Genomic DNA, 21,505 nt, shown 5'->3' with positions numbered 1-21,505 from the left:
TTGTTCATGTTCATTAAGGTGATTGCAAAATTTATATTGCTGAAAAAGTCTTATAGCGAACTGTGCGAGTGTTACACTATAAATATAATTAAAACGAAAGGCATTTTTCTATTTCCTTTCTCATATCGAGGGGTGAAAGCGAAAAGGTTCTAAGTGACATTAAATAAAGAAGCAGATAGAACCTTTTCGCTTTCACCCCTCGATATGTATATGAAAAACTACAGAAACAAGTTCAGTAGTCGAAAGTTTAAACAAAAAACCCCGTTTAATTGCACAGGGTCAAGGCCGGATACATAGAACACAAAAACAAAAAAATCACAAGAATCAAGTTCTTTTCAGCAATATCAAGGTCATGGTCATTTCAAGTTTAATATATGAAAAATATCCTAAAAATGTTTTTTTCCTATACATTTTATCAATTTCAATCTAATTTACGTCATGTACGAGTCTAAAGGAGTTGACAGAATTATGAATTGGATATTCACTCATTTAACACAATAGTTTAGGGTATAGCTTTATTATTTGAAAGATGAATACTCAAGCAAAGGTCGCGTAAAAGAGATGTATATTTTGTTAAGCGTTTTTCTACCAAGTTTATATTTTAACAACCTCATTGACCAAAGCACTTTAGAGACTGATTTAATAATTGACTTATATCCTCGTGCCCTGTTCTATTCGTTGTAAACCAAAGCCCTTAGTGTTCATGCTGTCGAACACAATATTAAGTAGCATTTGATTGCATAGCTTAAAGCATTACTTCAGTCTTGAGGGATTTGAACTTTACAAGCCATTGTTAAGTCTAATTTGAAATCGTTTTAAGATGCTATTTAGTGTAGATTCAATATGGATTGTATTTGACGAAGAAACGGCTAGCGAGCTATCATCTGCAAAGAGTCGCGTTGTACTTACAAAGTAGTCAGCAATGTCGGTAAATAAATAAGAGAAGGCAGTGGACCAAGTACAGACCCTTGAGGTACACCAGCATTGACATTGCGAACTTCAGATAGATAACGTTTGATCAAAAATCACTCTCAAAATCTTTTGAAATGTAACAGAAAACCATGCATGTTAATGTTTGACATCAAATGCCTTTCATATTTGATTGAATTTGTCAATCAACTGAAAACCCGTGAAGTAATGGGACACCAATATATATATAAATATGATTATTAGCATGTTGATGATTGAAAACATGTTTGAAGACAATACGTTCCATTATCTTGCCTACACGGTTTATCAACGAAATTGATCGATAATTGGACGAGATTGGTCACCCTTTTTAAAAATAGGATTCACATTGGCTGATTTCTAAAACGTAGGATAAACGCATTCACGAAACGATATATTTAACAGTAATTGTAACGGATATAACACGGTGAAACCGTAACCTTCAACATTTTGTGACTTATCAGATCCGGTCCAGATACTTTATTTATTACCAGCTTATAAAAATTAATGTTTTCCGTTTTCCGTCATTTTAACTATTTTCCAATACTGTCGCGGGCTCGTTTGACTTGCATCACATCAATTATCTCCAATCTTATTATATAATATTGCTTTAGCGTTTGTTTTTATATTATTTGCAGAATTCCGTATGTATTTGTATTTGTTCCAGTCGGTGTCTTTGCGAGAAAATATCGCAATACGTTTCTGTCTGTCGCGTTTACGAAACATTTAACGAATATCTGTTATAAACCAAGGTCTTATCATGACAGTTTTCGATGGATTAAACACCCTTGCCAATTCTATAAAATTAGAAATAAAAGTTTCGCATGCATAATCAACTGATGAATTTTAAAAAAGGGACCAATCAGTTGCCAAAATAAGGTGATTGAAAAGTTGATAGTCTCCTCTTTTATAATTCCAAACAGTTCGAGTGAAAGTGTTATCAGGATAAAACTACTTTGTACGAAAAGGTACGCTCGCAAATGATCACTTATTTCGCTAGGCTTGTTTAAAATACCGACGTCTAATGGTTGTATTTTTTTCAGAAATGGTAATTGGGTCTAAGAGCGTAGATGATGTAGCCGTCATCCTAGTTGGTGTTGAAATTATATTTCGCATATTTCTAATTGCAAGAAGGGCGCTAAAATTGTGATTCCTTGAATTAAGTTGATTTTCAATTATATCACCAAGGAGACTAATTGTATCGAACTTATCGCTCATGTGGTCTACAGCTACACTCAATATGTCCCAAAATAATACAGATAAGTGTGAAGTTCTATGTACAACGCATATAAAGAATAATTTCAATTTGTCGCGAACTGTCAAGCATAGCGACTCTGGTAGTAATTTTTCATAATCGCTAATTAATTAGAGACATATCAGTGCACTTGAATATACGACAATACCACTTGAATGTGCTGAATCGTCTTTTCGCAATATATTTCCATAGCCTTCAATAGACAAGTCATCATCGCCGAAATTTTATGAAATGTGAAATAGCGCCCCACTAGTTATTAAAATAATTCAAAATATGCTTATAAACAATTACTAGGAATACTTTTGGTAAACTCACAAAGACAAGTAAAACATATTATTATAGATTGTGTGAGATATATACTTTTTCACTTGTTTATTAAAGATATTCATACGCATTGTTTACCATTCTATACGAAGGTCACACTTGACAGTTAGTAGTTGTCATTTTAGGCTTTATAAAATCGATACTATTTAGATGTTTGACAGTTGTTGATCGGATAGAAATTGCGAAGAAGTAATTCCTGTTGGATTACCGATTTAATTACGACCATGGATTATACCGGTATACATAGCAGAGCTTGTCACGTCAGCCAGGTACAGTATGATTATTTTTCAGTAAATCATTTAATGAAGATATCAATTTCATAAACTTATGACATGCGGTTGACCAGTTCAGAAATCGCTATGGCTGAGCGAGAAATTGTCACTGAAAAGATGGATGGGGTGTACCGTCTGTGAGCCTCAACAATTGATGTGTTAGATGTTTTGACTGAGATCATAGGATGGGAACACCTTTCAATTACCAACACGCTGGTTGAGAGATTGAAACTAAAAAGATATACAGGAATTGTGTGACAGGTGAACTCTTGTGCCATGCAAAACCACTGTTGTGTAAATTAAGAAGTTGGGCGGGGAGGGTGCTGGAAGGGTATCCACTCCTGCCAAGTGAAACCATGGCGGAGCGCAAGATTATGACTGAAAAGATCAATGGACGATTTCGGTCCGACAGCATGTGAATGATAAAGATTGTATGTAATATTTAAAACTATTTAATATGTAAAAATATACGACCAAAAGTGGATTATTTGTTTATTATATGTATCACAGAGTACACAAACACATATTTTTTATAATTCTCAGACCAAGAGATCACCCAAGGAACCGAATCGCCCCAATCAGATAGCTCGACTGGTCACAACTGCAGTCCAAAATACCAGGTAACTGAAATGCAACACCACTTTTTTTGTGACAGATGTTATTAAATTAAGAAGTTGGATGGGGAGGGTGCGGGAGGGGTTTCCACTCCTGCCAAAAAAAACCATGGCGGAGCGCAAGATTATAACTGAAAAGATCAATGGACGGTTGCGGTCCGACACCATCTGAATGATAAAAATTGTATGTTATATTAAAATATTTAATATGTAAAAATATACGACCAAAAGTGGATTATTTGTTTAATATAATATTATGTATCATAGAGTACACAAAAACATTTTTTTATAATTCTCAGACCAAGAGATCACCCAAGGGACCGAATCGCCCCAATCAGATAGCTCGACTGGCCACAACTGCAGTTCAAATGCCAGGTAACTGAAATGCAATACCACTTTTTTGTGACAGATGTTATTAAAATAAGAAGTTGGAAGGGGATGGTGCGGGATGGGTTTCCTCCTGCCAAAAAACCATGGCGGAGCGCAAGATTATAACTGAAAAGATAAATGGACGGTTGCGGTCCAACACCATGGCTTTGTGAGCTATTGTGACTGTAAAGGTGAATGGATTTGCTTTGATCCACAGATTGTGTAAAAGATTGTAAATAAATAGTGCCGAGTGCCTACTCGTGCCAAGCAACACTATGGGAGATGAGAGATTGTGACTGAATATGTTGAGAGGAAGGCTGACACCATAAGAGTGCAAGATTGTGATTGAAAAACAAATCGGCAAATGCGGGTTGATGGTTTTGCTGTGGGCCACAGATCGTGTGAAATATTGTAACTGAATAGTCAGTCCAGGGTGTAGAGAAGGGGAACCATCCTGCCAAACAACCCCCATGACTGAGTGAGAGTTGCCGTACCCTTTCCATGAAACAACCTGGCTTTGTGAGAGAATCATCAATGTTACTAAAATACACTTACTTTACAGGTGCACCTGTATGTTATTAAGCTGTGCAATTCTTTATTCATACGTTCTGTTCTATATGTATTTTAAAACTTTAAAATGGAGGTGCACTTCTTACATAAATACAACTGCACCTCTATTTTTAAGATGGAGGTGCACATCTTTAGTATACAACTGCACCTCTATATTAAGACCGTCATGTTTAAAATAGCATTGCCAAACGTTCAGTATGTGTTGCATACAGCCTGAAATTGAACTATAGGAGTTTTGAAGTCTGTTTTTGCAAAAATATTATATGAAAATACTGTTTTGAAGAGATACATTGTAAGCTCAAGGTTAGTGTCTATATGAAACATATAGTTAGAATAACTGTGGTTTTAGGCCATATTTACATATTTTTTAATAACGGTGACTTCATTTGTTAGTGTGATGGTCTCTTCATCTGTGTCAATGTAAACAAATTGACCCTTGTTTATTATACTCTGAGTTAGGTGTTAATCTGTTTCAGATCGGAATTCATCACTATAGTACCGTATTCACCAGTAAGGTTTTATCCAGGATAACAGAGTAGCATCTGGGATTGATCTCTTCAGTATGTTGGATTCACCAGTAACGTTTAATCCAGGATACCAGAGTGGTATCAGGATTTGATCACTTCAGTACTGTATTTACCAGTAACATTTTATCCAGGATACCAGAGTTGGCATATGGGACGATCACTTCAGTACCCTATACCAGAGTACATTATGTATCTTGGATCGATGACTTCAGTACTGTAATCATCATGTACAATTGAAATAAGAGACAAAAATTGCATATGTATCAAATGCAGAGAAATGTGTCAATTTTCTTGCAGAGTATTCCCCTATCAATAGATCAATACATCATAGTTTATTACAGTCATCTTGTCAGTAGGCTGCTAAACTCTTGCTGGGGGGCGGGGGGAATTTACTATGTCTAAAATACAGTGACATTGTCAAAATTAAAACAAAGCCTTAAACGTTCTGATTAATTAAGCGTATTGGATATTCATTTTGTAGTTTTAAAGTGAATGAGCTAATGAATGGGCTAATGTAAGCATAATTATAGTACATTTTTGTTCTGATAATGTTGTGGACTGTTAAATTGCTTTATTGTGCATATATTACAAGTTTACAACATATAAATATATATAATCTATATGTGCTTGTTTTTAGCTCACCTGAGCACAAAGTGCTCAAGGTGAGCTATTGTGATCGCCCTGTGTCCGTCATCCGTCGTAGTCGTCCGTCGTCGTCAACAATTTGACTGTTAACACTCTAGAGGTCACAGTTCGGGCACTATCTTAATGAAACTTGGTCAGATTGTTACCCTCAATAAAATTTTGGACGAGTTCGATTTTGGGTCAGCTTGGGTTAAAAACTAGGTCACCAGGTCAAATTTAAGGAAAAGCTTGTTAACACTATAGAAGTCACATTTATGACTGTATCTTCAGGAAACTTGGTCAGAATGTTAATATTGATAATCTCTAGGTCAAGTTTTAATCTGGGTCAAGTGTGGTCAAAAACTAGGTCAAATTGAAAGAAAAGCTTGTTAATACTCTTGGCCCCAATTTCTCGAAACTTCTTAAGCTTAATAGGCTTATGTAGCTTATTTCAATTACTCAAAATACATACTTGAATGGAATTTTGATAAATGAAAAATGGTTTAATTTAACTAACATATAGATAATTCCTATCTAAAGTATAAAAGCTCTTAAAGAAGTAAATATTATCCAAATTATTGAAAACCAAAAATAGTGAGTTTAGCTTAATCCTGTCATAAGGGACTGAAGAAGTTTCGAGAAATTGAGGTCTCATTTACAACTGTGTCTTATTGCAAATTGGTCAGAATGTTTATATTAATTAGCTCTAGGCCAAGTTCGATCTTGGTCATGTGCGGTCAAAAACTAGGTCATTAGTTCAAATAATAGGAAACGCTTGTTAGCACTCTAAAGGTCACATTTATGACTGTATGGTCATTATACTTAGTCAGAATGTTTATATTGATTACCTCTAGGTCAAGGTCGAATCTGGGTCATGTGCAGTCAAAAACTAGGTCACCAGGTCAAGTCATAGGAAAAGCATGTTAACACTCTAGAGGCCACATTTATGACCATATGTTCATGGAACTTGATCAGATTGTTATTCTTGATGATCTGTATTGGATCAGATGAGCGATACAGGGCCATCAGGGCCCTCTTGTTTTTTTTTAAATGTTATAGATGTATTATTCAGTTTAAAGACTCATACTTTAAAAATTAAATATGTTCATACTTTCTGCATACATTGTTATATTCAATGATGGAATGGTGCAAACAACATTAACTACAGGGAATTTATATTCATTTCAAACTGCTGAGGTGGTCAAACTATTTTTCCAGGTTATTTGTAGAACCTTAAAAATCTAAAATATACACAATGCTGTTTTACATATTAAAATAGTTTAGTACAGGTTAATTGTCAGATAACTGTAATAAATAGTTTTAAGTAAACCCAATCTGTTTCGTTTACCTTGTTATGTTTAAAGTAGGAATCATTTATTTGTACTGTAAATGCTTGTATGATATTTAGTATTAGGTGAATAAATATACTTGTGTTTGTTATTATGAGTTTTTTTCAAACATTAAAATATTAAATTTGCTTTGCATTGCCTCAACCTTATATGTTATGCACCTTAATAATCTAATTGGTGTAGTCAAAGTCATAGTATGTCATATAAAATGAATTTTGTCTTTGACTCTTGTTTACCTAAGAAAAAATGTACTGCATTAGCAGTTTCTGCAGTTGATAACATACCTAGAGCCCGTCTATGGCAGTGCCTTATTTCATATCATTTTGATGCACGATTGAGAAGCATCCGTTCGTAATGTTAAATGGACCCGGGTTGATTTCAATATCACCACACAATAATACGGGCTTGAAGACAAACGCGAACAAGCCCTCTTACGGTTTGTACATGTATGCAAGGGACTACTTCTTTTTGCCGGAGTGATAGGTATACAAAAATTTGGGCACCACACAATAATACGGGCTTGAAGACAAACGCGAACAAGCCCTCTTACGGTTTGTACATGTATGCAAGGGACTACTTCTTTTTGCCGGAGTGATAGGTATACAAAAATTTGGGCACCACTTAACCATGAAAATGAGAACCAGAAACGCTTGTCATACACTTTTCTTATAAATCGCGTGCAGGCCGGCAAGCAAATTGTACATGTTTGGGGCGGGGTTTGACCTCCGTAAACCAATGAAAATTTATAACGGAAACACCCGAGGTACATGCACTTTTTAGATCGGAACTTCCATATATGGATATGCGTTAAAAATAGTACTGCATTAGTAGGAAAGCGTGTTTTACGTGCAATACAGTATGTAGCAAAATGGTTTTTGTCATTGAAGCAGTTATTACATCCGACAATATGGAATCCAACTTGAATATATTAATCCGCATTTCACGCTACAATGAACTTGATGAAGATATCAAACGAGCATTGGAAGCCATTTTGTTTATAGCAACACCACCACCACCACCACCACCACCAACAACAACAACAAATAGAGCCATAACAAATCCTACTCCCAGTTTGGAAGCAGAGCAAATAAGTCTGATTTAATTGTAAAGGTGAGTTTATCTGAGATGCATGTTTTTATTTTATTTTTATTGAATTTCATATTTTGAAAACTGTTTACTAGAAACGTTTTATCTATCTTCGCGTTTCAATCGAGGTACGGGGTTTCCCGGATTTACGGAGAACCAGAAACCACTAAACTATCGTTTTAGGAGCATTCACCGATTTCGTACTTTCCGCGGAAAGTGCACTTTCCTCTAACTAGTCATACCGGTACGATATTGAATGGGTACGAATTCTCCGACATTCGTTTCCAATACTGTACGCTTCTTACACAGTGTAAATATTGCCATTTCTACTTTTATTTTACAGTGTGTTCTCATTTTTTGTTTGTTAGCATCGGATTAAACGGTTAAGTGTCGGTTTTACAACGTTTGTTTGGAATATTAAGCTGCTAAAAGATCTTATCTTAGATGAAACATTTTGTTCATGTTATGCCGATGGCTGCGGCCATTTTGAATATTCTGAACGATCTGCATTATGACCCATAACACACAGAAACAAACCAGAAACGATACTTTCTGTACTTTCTAAATACGTGAGACACAATGCTGTTCTTTTTTAAGATTGAATGTATTACTGAATGAAATAAATGAACAGTGATTGGGCTAGTCTTATTTATTGCTGTATTGGTTTTGATTGACAGGTAAACATTGCAAAATGTAAAAGAGAAAAAAGAAATTATTCAGCGTTCATTTAGACCTAATTTTAAACATGTGTGTTGTATTTATTGAATACTCATGTGTCTTTTTGATCTTATATAAACAATTTATGCCCTAGTCAATTGTAATGCACCGCAAAATAAAGCGGGTATCGACCTTACCTAGGTTCCTTGGGTGCGGAGGCATTTAGCGGGGATTTTACCATCTGTTCGTTCCCGCAGGGCGGGGATTTTACCCGGGGTTGGCTGGACCGAAAGTCAAAGTCCCCGCTTTTCCCCGGACCTGGGTGTGGGGGGCGTGGTTACAACTGACTGGTGCATAACCACTGCCATCTCAAGGTCCGTAGAATAGCGGGATCCCGAGTAACATCCCTGCCCTACTGAGACAAACTGCTGGTAAAATCCAGCCAAAATACCAAAGCAACCCGTGAACATCGTAGGTGAGGCCGATTCCCTGCTTTTTTTCAGCACGAACACTAAACTACCAGCATTTCCCCCGCTATCCCTGGTATACCAGACTAGCTTCAATAATGAGAGATCAGGAATATCTTTGTATTATTTTGATTATTCTTATGTATCTCAGTCTCAAGTCTGCTGTAGTAAAATAATTGTCAAAAGACTCGTTGATGGCCATTTAAGTGGACTAGCCCCTGGACCTGGGGGAGCAGTGGTAACAATTGACTGACCTTTTTGGTACAGTAAGTATTTGGTGGTTGTTGGAATTACCGAAAGCACTCTCCGAACCCTGCCCATACCTCCCACGCACACAATAGTCAGTTCATTCAATAAGTAATATTATTTTTTCAATCTTACAAATATAATTTATAGTATCTTCGTTTCATGGAGTTTGGATTCTAGGTCCTCAGAGAGTAATCAGTCAACTGTAGGAAGGCAAAGGCACGTTCCTTGGAGGGATTTACTCTGTAGACACATAATATTTTGTCTTAAATTGATAAATTTTTGATTTAAAATTTGAATTGATTTTGATGGCTACACTTAATAGCTGTTATTAGTTTTTAGATCCACTTTCTATCTTTAAAACATTACACTTGCATGAAGTAAGCGTACCACAATAAATGCAGTCTTATTCGCCAATGCATATCAGAAAGTAACTTGCTCATGTTGATAACATCGTGACTGAATAATGACATTTTATTTTGACATAAACATTAATAAATACGGCTATGTCACTATTTCAGACTTTGCAAATCTCAATTAAAAGTCAGACTGGCGTCGAACATGCGTTCAAAGTTCACAGCACGTGGTTGAGTTCTTAGTGGAAAATCTCAGAAAATGTAACTAGCTATTTCAAAACAACGAAAATAAATATCATATAAGTGTACGCTACATTGTATTGAACAAACACATGACATAAAGTATCTTGGTTTACAATTGTGTGAAATGTCAGCTGTTTCACATGAAAAACAAACAGATACAATAAATATCAGTGATTATATGTTTGCATTAACAAGTAAACATATACAGTAAAACTGCGGTCATTCGAACAGTTGGTCGTTCGAAAACCAGCTGTCATTGGAGGTCGAATCTCAGTTAAATATACTGACACTGGATCGAAAGTCGAGGAGTTTCCAGGCATCATTGCCTGTCCCAAACATTCACAAATCATGCGCGTATCCTTATGATTACCTCGAGATTATTATTTCAACATTTTCCGGAAAGCATGTCCCAAATAAACAAAGTAACAGCAGATGTTGACAAGTTTTGAAAGTTGTAGAAAATTGAAAAGGTGTGAAAAACCGATTTTCGTCGTATATTTTTATTTACTCATACTTGATCAGTGTATTCGGGAAGATTTTTACAACGCAATACATAATCGGTGCCGAAACTTACAATTTTTCAAATTTTGAAAATACATTCTAAGACATTTCATAACAGACTAAAATAGTACTTTTCGATCATTCAAAACAGATCACTCAAGGTTTTAGCTCGGTCAATGGGGTTTTCGAGCAATCGCAGTTACAAATAAACCCTGGTTGGAACTGTATTTGACTTATAGTGAACAAAGAGTCATTAGGGATGATAACGATTAACTTCTGAACAAAAAATAATAATATCTTGCTAATCTCCTCGGACATGGAGTTATGCAGCTTAGTCATTAAATCGGACTGTAATAAATCTTTCATGTGTGTCTGGTACGGATAGAAAATTCCGACCTGAAGGCACGCGCATAAGCCAGTAACGAGGCTTGCCATGCACCGTGTCCAAGGGTTGGATTTTTATATATTCTTACCAGAAAAACATGATTGATAATTTTTTTCTTGCATATCTAAAATTGAAATTTATGGAAAAAAAAGAAGGTAGATAATTTATTTTTGTACATTTCACCAAAAACACACGTGCATATTGATTACTGACGTCATAAATCGCAGTAATTTTAAATCAATATTGACGTCAAATATTCCTCTAAAACTGCGTTTTTACAATAATTTATTTACAATTTAAATTTAAAGTACTAGTATTGCAAACTTCTATATTTGATCGCGCTTTATTGAAATGGCATAATAAACTTTTTATAAACCATACAATAAAAGAAATAAAAAGTGGTACGTTGTTGCACCTGACTCATCTATCATGGGTGAGTGTAGGACGAGATTTTCCAGCACTGGAAATATGACGGGAAACACATGTCGGGTATGCAAGAAAACTGTCGTCAGGGTGAGGACGGAAAGTAGGTCCAACTCCCTGAGAGTGATGTACCCCTCCAAAATATATAGAGCCTGTTAAAACCAAAGCCCTCCACCACCTTGCACACAATTATATGTTTATATATATGACTGTGTTTCCGGTTAAGCGAGTAGTAATTGAGACCCTTTTATAGCTCTTGCGCATCCCCCCCCCACACACAAATTTGATATCCATGCCCCCCTACCTCCAACACAATCTAGTGCAAACGCCAGCTTTACCAACCCAACTCGAAGCCTCGAAGTGAATGTCCTTATGTAAATAAGTTTTTAGTTATACCATCAACCAAGTATAGTGCATCTTTTTAGTAATCCAATTCCTTAATAACTTAATATCATAAATTTGTTATTGTTTGCGACAGGTTGGAGATGGGGATGATGACAGACCAGCTAGCCAAACCTAAATGCGGTAATTTAATAGTATTTCACAATTACTTTATGAAAACAGTAGCATTGTTTGAGCGGATTTGATTTTTTTTAAGTTTATCTTTTCTGTTTGTTTCAGTCCTAAATGACTTTGTTTCATGCCGGTTGTAAATTATTTCCGGTCGCGGCCATGAAATTATATCATTTTCTAATGAAACAACAACCCCTGCGTGTTAGCCAATTTTATGAAACTATTTTGTACAAATGGGATAAAAAGTGTGGCAGTTACATCAAGGTTGACTTATTCCTCTATACATTTCAACATTCTGTAAAAACACAAATGTATTGTTTCTTTTTTTATAGCCACCTGGTTGCTGAATCTCTAGAGGACTTTTACGGACAAAAAATGCTGTCCAAGATAGTTCTGTCTGGGATTCCATACCGCCTCCAGAGAATGGAAAATGTCTTCAAGTAAGAAGAGATTTTAAGCAAGTGCATTTCTGACTACTCCAAAATGCTTCTTTATAGTCAATAACCTTGGAGAGTTAAATACTCATTGCAAAATATTCAAACATACTATATTTCATCTATTTTGTCTTGATCTTTGAATCCATGAAATTCCACTATGTGACTATATCAAATTTATGACTACACATAGAATTGTGTATGCCTCAAATGATTGTTAACTGGCATACCATCACAGTAGTAGTTATAACTTTCATTCTGTTAAATACATTGCATTTATGTTATTTGCAGATTCTGATGTACCAGCAGCCTGAAGCTGTCAAACAATCTATAACTTGGAGTGGATGCAGCGCAGAAACCCATATTTCAAGAGAATGAAGATGTTAGTCACCTATGTCAACTTTTTGGTGTGTAAATAATACAAAGTGTGACATTTGCAGCAAATATGTAATAGCTGAGCAACATTTTTGATTAATATATATAAATTAATAGTAGATAACCGTAACCCTAATTTGTGCATATTAACATATGTGCATAATTTAATAGCCTCATTATGGCATTCTATGTAAATAATATAATATAATCATTTTAATTGTTTCAATTGTTTTCATATACAAATGGTTTTGCTGCTACACTCAACAAATATATATGAACTAGTGCTTAGTAAGCTCAGCTGACAGTCTTCACTTGGTTTTATTTGGGTGTGTTCCAACACTATCACTGACTTGACTACTTTTTAGCTCGACTATTCGAATAATAAGGAGAGCTATCCTAGTCACCTTTAACTTATGTTAAAGTTTGCGTACCACCTTAACTATTTTTGTAAGTCCATTGACATATGGCTTTGAAACTTTGCACATTTGTTCACCATCATGCCCCCAACCTATACACAGGAGGAGGTAAATCTATCGAGCAGTTTGACAGAATTATGCCTTTTTTCGAATTAAAGTTTGCGTACCACCTCAAATATTTTCAAAGTCCATTGACATCTGGCTTTGAAACTTCGCACGCTTGTTCACCATCATGTCTCCTAACCTGTACACAGGAGGAGGTAACTCTATCAAGAATTTCACAGATTTATGCCCCTTTTTCGACTTAGAATTTACGTTAAAGTTTGCGTACCACCTCAGATAATTTCAAAGACCATCGACATATGGCTTTGAAACTTTGCACACTTGTTCACCATCATGATCTCAACCTGTGTACAGGAGGGGGTCACTGTATCAAGCAATTTTACAATATTATGCCCCTTTTTTACTTAGAACTTACGGGAAAGTTTGCGTACTACCTCAGCAACTACTTGAGATATTGCATTGAGACTTTACACAATGATACTCGACCATCCAACCTACTTAATTAACCAAGTTAGATAACTCGAGTTTGCATTAAATGCAAATAATAGACGTTTATTACTTGACTTAGAAATTCTGGTTAAGGTTTTGCGTGAAAGAACACATAGGTTAATATCTCAGCAACAACTTGAGGTATTGCATTGAGACTTTCTACAATGATATTCAACCATCCAACCTACTTAATTAACCAAATTAGATAACTCTAGTTTGCATTTAGTGCAAAATATTTGCCCTTACCTATTCGACTTAGAAATTCTGGTTAAGGTTTGTATGTAGCCACATTTAAGTCAATATCTCAGCAAATATATCATGTATTGCATGGAAACTTTAGATATGTATTCCCAACCATCTAACCTACTAAATTAATGAAGTAAGATAACACTTTTTTACTATAATGCAAATTACTGGCCTTTATTATTTGACTTTCTGGTTAAGGTTTTTCGTGTAAGCACACATAGGATAATATCTCAGCAACTACTTGTATTGCATTGAGACTTTATACAATGGTACTCAACCATCCAATTTACTTAAAAAACTAAGTAAGATAACTCTAGTTTGTATTAAATTCAAATAATTGCCCCTTTTTTATTCAACATAGAAATTCTGGTTAAGGTTTTGCATGTAACCACCTTTAAGTCAATACCTCAGCGAGTACATCATGTATTGCATTGAAACTTTACACACAGGCTCCCAACCATTTAACCTTCTTATTTAATCAAGTAAGATAACTCTATATTTCATATTATATACTATTTTCCCCTTTATTATGCGATTCAGAAATTCTGGTTACTGTATTCAACAACACAACCTAATTGAATAACCAAGTTAGATAACTGTATTTTGCAAATAATGGCCTTTTATTATTAGACTTTAAAATTCTGGTTAAAATTTTACATGTAACCACATTTAAGTTAATATCTCAGCACATCATGTATCGCATTGAAATCTAATCTAACAGTGATCCATGCATGTTTCGCCAAATATTTTCAATCCTTACACTGAAAGGCGGCGGAATAGTCGAGCGCGCTGTCTCTGTGACAGCTCTTGTTTGTATATGCTATATAGGCGCTAAATTTAGAATATATTTTTTAGCTCTGTCAAATGTTGATTGTAATTCCAATTTATCATTTCTTTTTATCACCCTGTGAAGATTAGAAGTCATTTGTTTGTAATTACGCCTTGATAAGTTTAAACTTTTCTAACATAATGGGTCTTTAAGAAAGTCCCATGATATGGAAATTTGGTTTTGACTATTTCAATGCTTAATTCAGGATATACTTCATGTAAAAAATGTTAAGAGAGGTCATAACGTATTTGGCCTTTAAAAGTCTAGAAAATTTTAACATTAATTAATTCATACAACTTTCCCACCAAATGTAAAAAGAACAACCTTTTTATCAAAAGCAAGACAAAAAAGTCAGTGTGGGTGATCTAAATTTGTAAAGAATACATGTGTACATGCATATTTAACTATCAAGGGTCTAAACAGATCGCTTTTAGTGTATACCTGATTTGAGCTGTTTAAAATATTAAATAATTGAAATTTAGATAATTTTGATCATTAGACAGTATGTTTGTCAGATTCATTTGTCATTTCAAACACAAATTATTTTAAAGGTTAATTGAAAGCATCGTTTATATAATTCTGTAATGAAAGTAGTATTTGTCCTTAAAATCTAAACAACACATTTTTTCATAATTAACATTTTGCAACTTTTTTGCCATGTTTTACCATCATATTTTATTAAATGAAATTTTGCCCATTCAATTCTAGTTAAAGCTATAATTACCCCTGATTGTAGTATACTTCAGTGCAACATTATTGGTATGTGATCATTTCTATTTATTTTCTGTTTGTAACATATTTTTCAAATGCGTTTTTGTACTTGATCTCAAATGCATAGTAGCTTTATTTAACTTTAATAAGAAAAACAACTCCAAACTTCGATATAAAATATGTTAAATGCATTATATATAATGTATACACTATTATTGTAGATGGTTGTGTATATAATAATAAATTGCTAACAGCAACGGAACTGCTTGTTATTTAAAAAGTTTCAGTAACATATTTAACATATATGAAAAACGTTTCCCTTTTAATGCTAGTATGTTTCACTTAGTCACTAAGTAAACTTTAAAGTGTCCGGCAATAACATTTCAAGCCCGTAGAGGCAGCGCCTTAGTTCATATTATCAGTTACTGTAGCATTATAGAAAATTGTAAATTGTGTAGAAATTCAAAGTGTATACAATTGGTAAGCATACAAAGTACCGCTTCATGAGTTGATATAAGGCAGAAACTCCCGCCAGATTACAAAGCATAGGATTATATACTTTTATTTAAATACTCTTGCGTTAAGAACATGAAATGAAAATATAACACGTAAGAAAAAATCTAGAATAATGCTCAGAAGTGTTGAAAATTTACGTAATTGCTTTTTTATAACATGCCCTCTGTAGTGAAATCCACCGCCAAATGGACACCGCCAGCCATTATATCATTACCCATCATGATCTATGGAAATGCATTTACGACGAATTATAAGCGGTGACCATAGCAAGAAACAGAAAAGGTCTGGGATGGATTATATGTACATGGAGGCAAGGAATAAAGAAAACATCAGAAAATATACATAAATATATCATTTAACGTTTGGCAAATAATTAACATGTTCAATATCACCTGTGTTATTACTTCATTTATTTTATTGTTTGGTTGAATTTTATAAAAAAAAAAATATCAATACATTACCAAAATCGCCAAGAAGTTTTAAAAAAGGTCAAATATGTCCAATATCAAAAGTCAGGTTTATCACAAAATGTTCCTACATGAGGCAATGTAGGCTATGAAGAATCGCTTTTCAAGTCAACCAAGTGTGAAACCAAATCAAAATAAATGTGTTGATATTCTAGTACCAAACAACTCAAAATCAGTTAGTCTTTGGTATTATCTGTATTTAGCAAGCCATTAGGTGTTCTATATAAACCTGCCAGAAAACCAATTAGGGCTAAATATGTGCCCTTCCAAGCGTCAAGCAAATTTAACATACCACAAAAGGTCACTTACAACCGTCTAAATGATTTCAATAAAGCCCATTTTTTCGAGCCTTCAAAATTCCTATTACTGCTACAGTCAGGACAAGTCTGTTTTCATCATCAAACAATCCCCAGACGGTTTTTAGATGGATGTGAAGCTAGCAGTCTTGCAGTCTGGCAGTACAGCAGTGTAAATACATTACAATGTGGAAACATGAACTGAGGATTATGGAATTAAAACTCTAATGGAAAGGAATTTTAAAGTCTATCACATGTAAACTAATCGATACTGTTTAGGACAGAAAGTCAGTATTATATAAATAAATAGAAACAATATTGATACTTTTATTACTTCCCTTGTTATTTGATAGATGACGTTGTATCGTATAAATTCGTTATGTACTGCACAAGATCAATTAATGATTTTGAAAATATTTAATGAAATATATTGATCTTTGGTACTGCTTCTTTACAAGATGATAAATACCACATATAAACGCTAAGTTATGAATTGTAATGATTATAGCAGACTTGATAATTATTTTACACGTGAACCTGGAAAACATGATAATAATTGGATCTAAGATTCATGTAGCGTTTCAGATACGAGATATAAATAACACACCAACACAGTGAATGAAATCAATGATGTATGACCATAAGATTGACTTAAGTTGCATATTGAATACCACTCATGGCATATCTTTTTTTAAATTGTTGAATTGACGGCAACAAATACAGAAAATGCAACCGTTAGTGTTTAAAAAACTGTCATGTTGATATGACACCGGAAAAATACTGGAAATGGAAGTCAACCACGGATGGCAGTGCGTGTAAAACTTAAACGATCGTAATTTTTATGTAATGAAGCTATATTTTAATGTCAAACAATATTCTCATATATTTTCTAAATCTGTCGTATGTTTTTGTATTACTATGAGTGAGTATTTTTTCGGGATGGAACATGTCACTGCGAACCTTGCACAGAAAGACCCAAATATCTTTCCTTTTTGAATTTTAACACACGATGTACCAATTTGCATTTGTCCAACTATTGTCCTACTGATAAAGTCGGAAGAATGCATATAATAAAAAACACACCACCTTTTCTTTTAAATCCCTATGAAGTTATTAAGATATTGAAATTTTGTTTTTAATTTATAAATGCCTTGTAAATATCAAATAACTTCGTGCAATTAAAGACAAAAAATAATTAACTTGTTATATCAGCATAACAATTGATTTATGTTTTGAAAATATACAAAAAAATCCTCGGAAACAGACCAGTCTTACTCTCTAAATGTGTTTTCTCCACATAAATTCACGAAATGTATATGTAAAATTTAATCGAAGATGTCCAGTCTCAAAATGCGGGTAAGTATGGTCAAGTTTGAACGTCTGTCACAGCCTTTAACGAGTTTACCCATAGCAGTGTGATATAATGGATATCCCACACCTCAGTCTGATGAAAATACGCCTGTGAAAAATCGAACATTAACCAGTTTTTAAATATTTGTAACGATGAAATATTATTTAAACTGAATTACTCTACGTACAATCCAAAGTAGAGTTATCACTAATATTCAGATACAACATGTCTGATTTCACTTAAAGGTGAACTAGACGTTCGACAACATTAACTTGAACACATATCCGAATGTGGTATTAAAGTACAAATTAAAGTTGTATTCTAGCTTGCACAGTCTATGCATAGTGAAGGTATTGAGTGGAACCCAATTTTCTATTTTAATAACCTTAAATTTTGGTTTCAATGAGCTTCCAAAAGATATGAAATAGCAGAATGTTTTTAAGACAAACTCATTTTGAACCCAAAATTCCAAATAAATTCACCATAACTTTTACTATACATCCGGTTTGCAAAATGTATCCGATTTATATTTGAGATTTGAGCGAAGCGCTTTACGATATGCATTCTGAGGCGTGGTTTCTTATTTCACATTATTGCTACAATGTAGAAGCATTAGGTTAACATTTTACTGGTATTAAAAAAGTTTTAAAGCCAAACAATTGCCTCCAGCTCGGGTAATGGCTAAGTCACTTCTTTGTTCGAGGGACATTTTTTTGCAATTTATTCAGTGAAACATGGTTGCAAGACAACTTAAAGCTTATACGAGTGTGAGTGAATGTATCATGGATAAATTTGTGCTTAAAGGTGACTTTTCCTTCTTTGACTTACATACATCGTTTATTAAATATCTACCTCGTGTCACGCTAAATGGGTTTGTAAACATTCTGATTGCACTTGGTTTTTAGTTCAGTGCACGAGAACTAAATACCCGCCACGCTGTTTTGTGTCTGTATCTATATTGCGCAACAAAAGCAGCGTTCCTATCATGAGCCACACCCCGAGCAATTAAAAAGTCACAAATATTGTCCTCTGTCTCTATCTTCTCAGTTATGGCTGAAAATGTTACAATTACTTATAACGATGAACAGATCCTAAAAATAGCAGAAGTTTTGCAAGCCACATTTAAGTCGAAACTAATCGACATGGGGACCGCTGTCTGTCTTACGTGCTTAAAGATGTCGACAGTAAGATATCGGCGCTTCAGCACGAGAATGCTTCACTCAATGATAGAATCGTGTAACGTGAAAGCAGGGTTGACATCCTAGGAAAAAAACAGGACTTTACCAACAATCAGTACAGCAGACGAAATTGTTTACGGGTCTCCGGCATCAGAGGAGGAACAAGTCTATTGATGCAATAGTCAAGCGTCTATCAAACGAGATCAAAGTTGACATTGAATTTCACGACATTGACAACATGAACCGTCTTGGCAAACCGAACTCCTCTAAGAATTCCTCTACTGGTCAGTCGATCAGTTCCGACAACTCAAACAAGTGCAGGGTGCGATTCGAGTTGGAACTATCTAAATTTCAATTAGTTGACGTAACTTTGTATTCGGCAGTCTACATAAAATTGTTACAGTTCGATTCCCAAGTGTTAATACGCTTAGATTATTTACAACAGCGCCGATAGCAAACTTGTGTTTATATTGATGTTATAGTTTACCCACTTTTTTACGATACCAGCAATTATGAAAATGGAGTTTACATAATCTTATCGAACATTAAACAACTTACTAGTTTGATGCTATCATGTTTGTTTATAGCGATATAATCATTATTGAACATTTATAACGATATAAGCAATACCGAAAATGTGCTTTTATTGTTCAAGCGAACGCAAGACAGCGACCTTTTTTAAATACGATTCTCAAGGATGCACTCTTACTCCCAAATAAAATTTACCAGAATTAATTGTTTAAATATACCAAAAAGTATGAATAAATGTCGAACACAATGGTACTTATGAAGGATACCGAGGTTAATTTGTTAATAAGGTGCAGAAAACACGGTATATCTTCCTTATAAACCGATACTTCATCGGAGTAAATCTTTAAGCATTCACTAATTATTTAATATTTTTGCGTTTTCAGTTAGTAATTACACGGTTACAATCTTGTTATCAGTAATAAAAATGTTTTCAATAAATGCATTAGTTAGTAAGTAGTTAAAGGTTTCACTCAAAACGTATGTTTGTTATTCATGTGTATGTAACCCAGCAACATCCCATTTTTACAGTTGAGAACGTTCCTTCCACTTTTCTCTCAGAAATATTTTGACAACTCAGGACGTTCGAGATGCAATTTCCTGTATTGATCGTAATAAAGCCAGTGGTCCTGACTCGATTAGTCCTAAACTTATCAAAGAGAACAAAGACGAAATTGCTCTACCTCTCTCGAAGCATTTAAACAAATTGTTGGCAAACTCTGCTTTTCCTGCACCTTGGAAGTTGGCAAATGTCTGCCCCATTTTCAAACCATCTGATCCATCCAGTCCCTGCATTTATAGACCAATATCACTCTTTAAGTTGACTTGACAACCTTAAGGAGCACTGCATCTACAAATACCTCTACAACTACTTTATCTCAAATATAATATACCTTCCAATTTGGTTTCATCAAAGGCGATTCTAGCGTCAACGATTTAGCTTTCTTTTACAACGACGTCGGCAAGGCCTTAGATGAAGGGAAAGAAGTACGGGCTTTTGCGACGTAACAAATGCGTTCAACTGACTTTGGCATCAAGGCCACATACGTCAGCTGTCAACCATCGGTATAGGTTTTACTTCTTCATTGGTTTTACTCTTATGTTTCTGAGCGCAGGCAACAGGTAGTATTATCTAACACTACTTCAGAAATCCTCACTATCAACGCTGGTGTTCACCAAGGATCTATTCTTAGACCTTTACTATTTCTTATTCTCATTTATGGCATTGTCAATAGCATTAAGGCAAACGTCCTTCTGTTCGCAGTTGACACCAGTCTTTATATTATTGTCGAAGATCCCGTAACTTCTGCTGCCGATCTTAACCATGATTTTTCTCAAATATCATCTTGGTCGAAGAAATGGCTAGTAATTTTTAATCCATCTAAGACAGAATCTGTTCTTTTCTCTCGTAAACGTCAAAAAACAAAATCAACCCCCATTTTGTCTCGACAACGTTCCCATATCTCAAATCAGCACTCATAAACATCTTGGGGGTAACCTTCTCTTCAGGCGGCAAATGAGAATCTCACATATCTTCAAACATCAACAAGGCATGGCAGAGAATTGGTATTCTAAGGACATTAAAGTTTGTTATTTCTCATGCAACCTTAGATAGAATGTATGTCACTTTTATGAGACCTTTACTTGAGTATGGCAATGTTGTCTGGGACAATTATAGTAATGAATTAAAACATAACATCGAAGCTGTCCAACATGAGGCGGTTAGAATAGCGGTGCTACCAAACTGTGTGACATTGAACGACTTATGGCTGACGTTAACTTGGAATCCCTTGCAGAAAAGGAGACGTAAACATCGCAGCATTCTGTTCCTTTAAATGAAAAGTGGTCTTTCTCCAGGCTAAGAGCATCTTACAAAT

The 21,505-nt window shown here is 34.7% G+C and overlaps 1 long non-coding RNA gene across 2 annotated transcripts; it reads left to right on the top strand.

Moving 5' to 3' along the window:
* Positions 1-2,674: 2,674 nt before the first annotated feature.
* LOC128235134 (uncharacterized) lies at positions 2,675-5,276 on the top strand. Of its 2 annotated transcripts, none has more exons than XR_008261141.1 (4): positions 2,675-2,796; positions 3,343-3,419; positions 3,713-3,788; positions 4,829-5,276. It is a non-coding gene; the product is annotated as an uncharacterized LOC128235134 (long non-coding RNA). The 2 variants fall into 2 exon arrangements; XR_008261140.1 differs by lacking the exon at positions 2,675-2,796 and adding an exon at positions 2,852-3,060.
* Positions 5,277-21,505: the final 16,229 nt, after the last annotated feature.

The sequence above is a fragment of the Mya arenaria genome, chromosome 5, assembly GCF_026914265.1.
Source record: "Mya arenaria isolate MELC-2E11 chromosome 5, ASM2691426v1".
In the NCBI taxonomy this organism is placed as follows: Eukaryota; Metazoa; Mollusca; class Bivalvia; order Myida; family Myidae; genus Mya; species Mya arenaria.
Note: the sequence above shows the minus strand (reverse complement) of the source record. Positions and strands in the feature narration are given on the sequence as shown.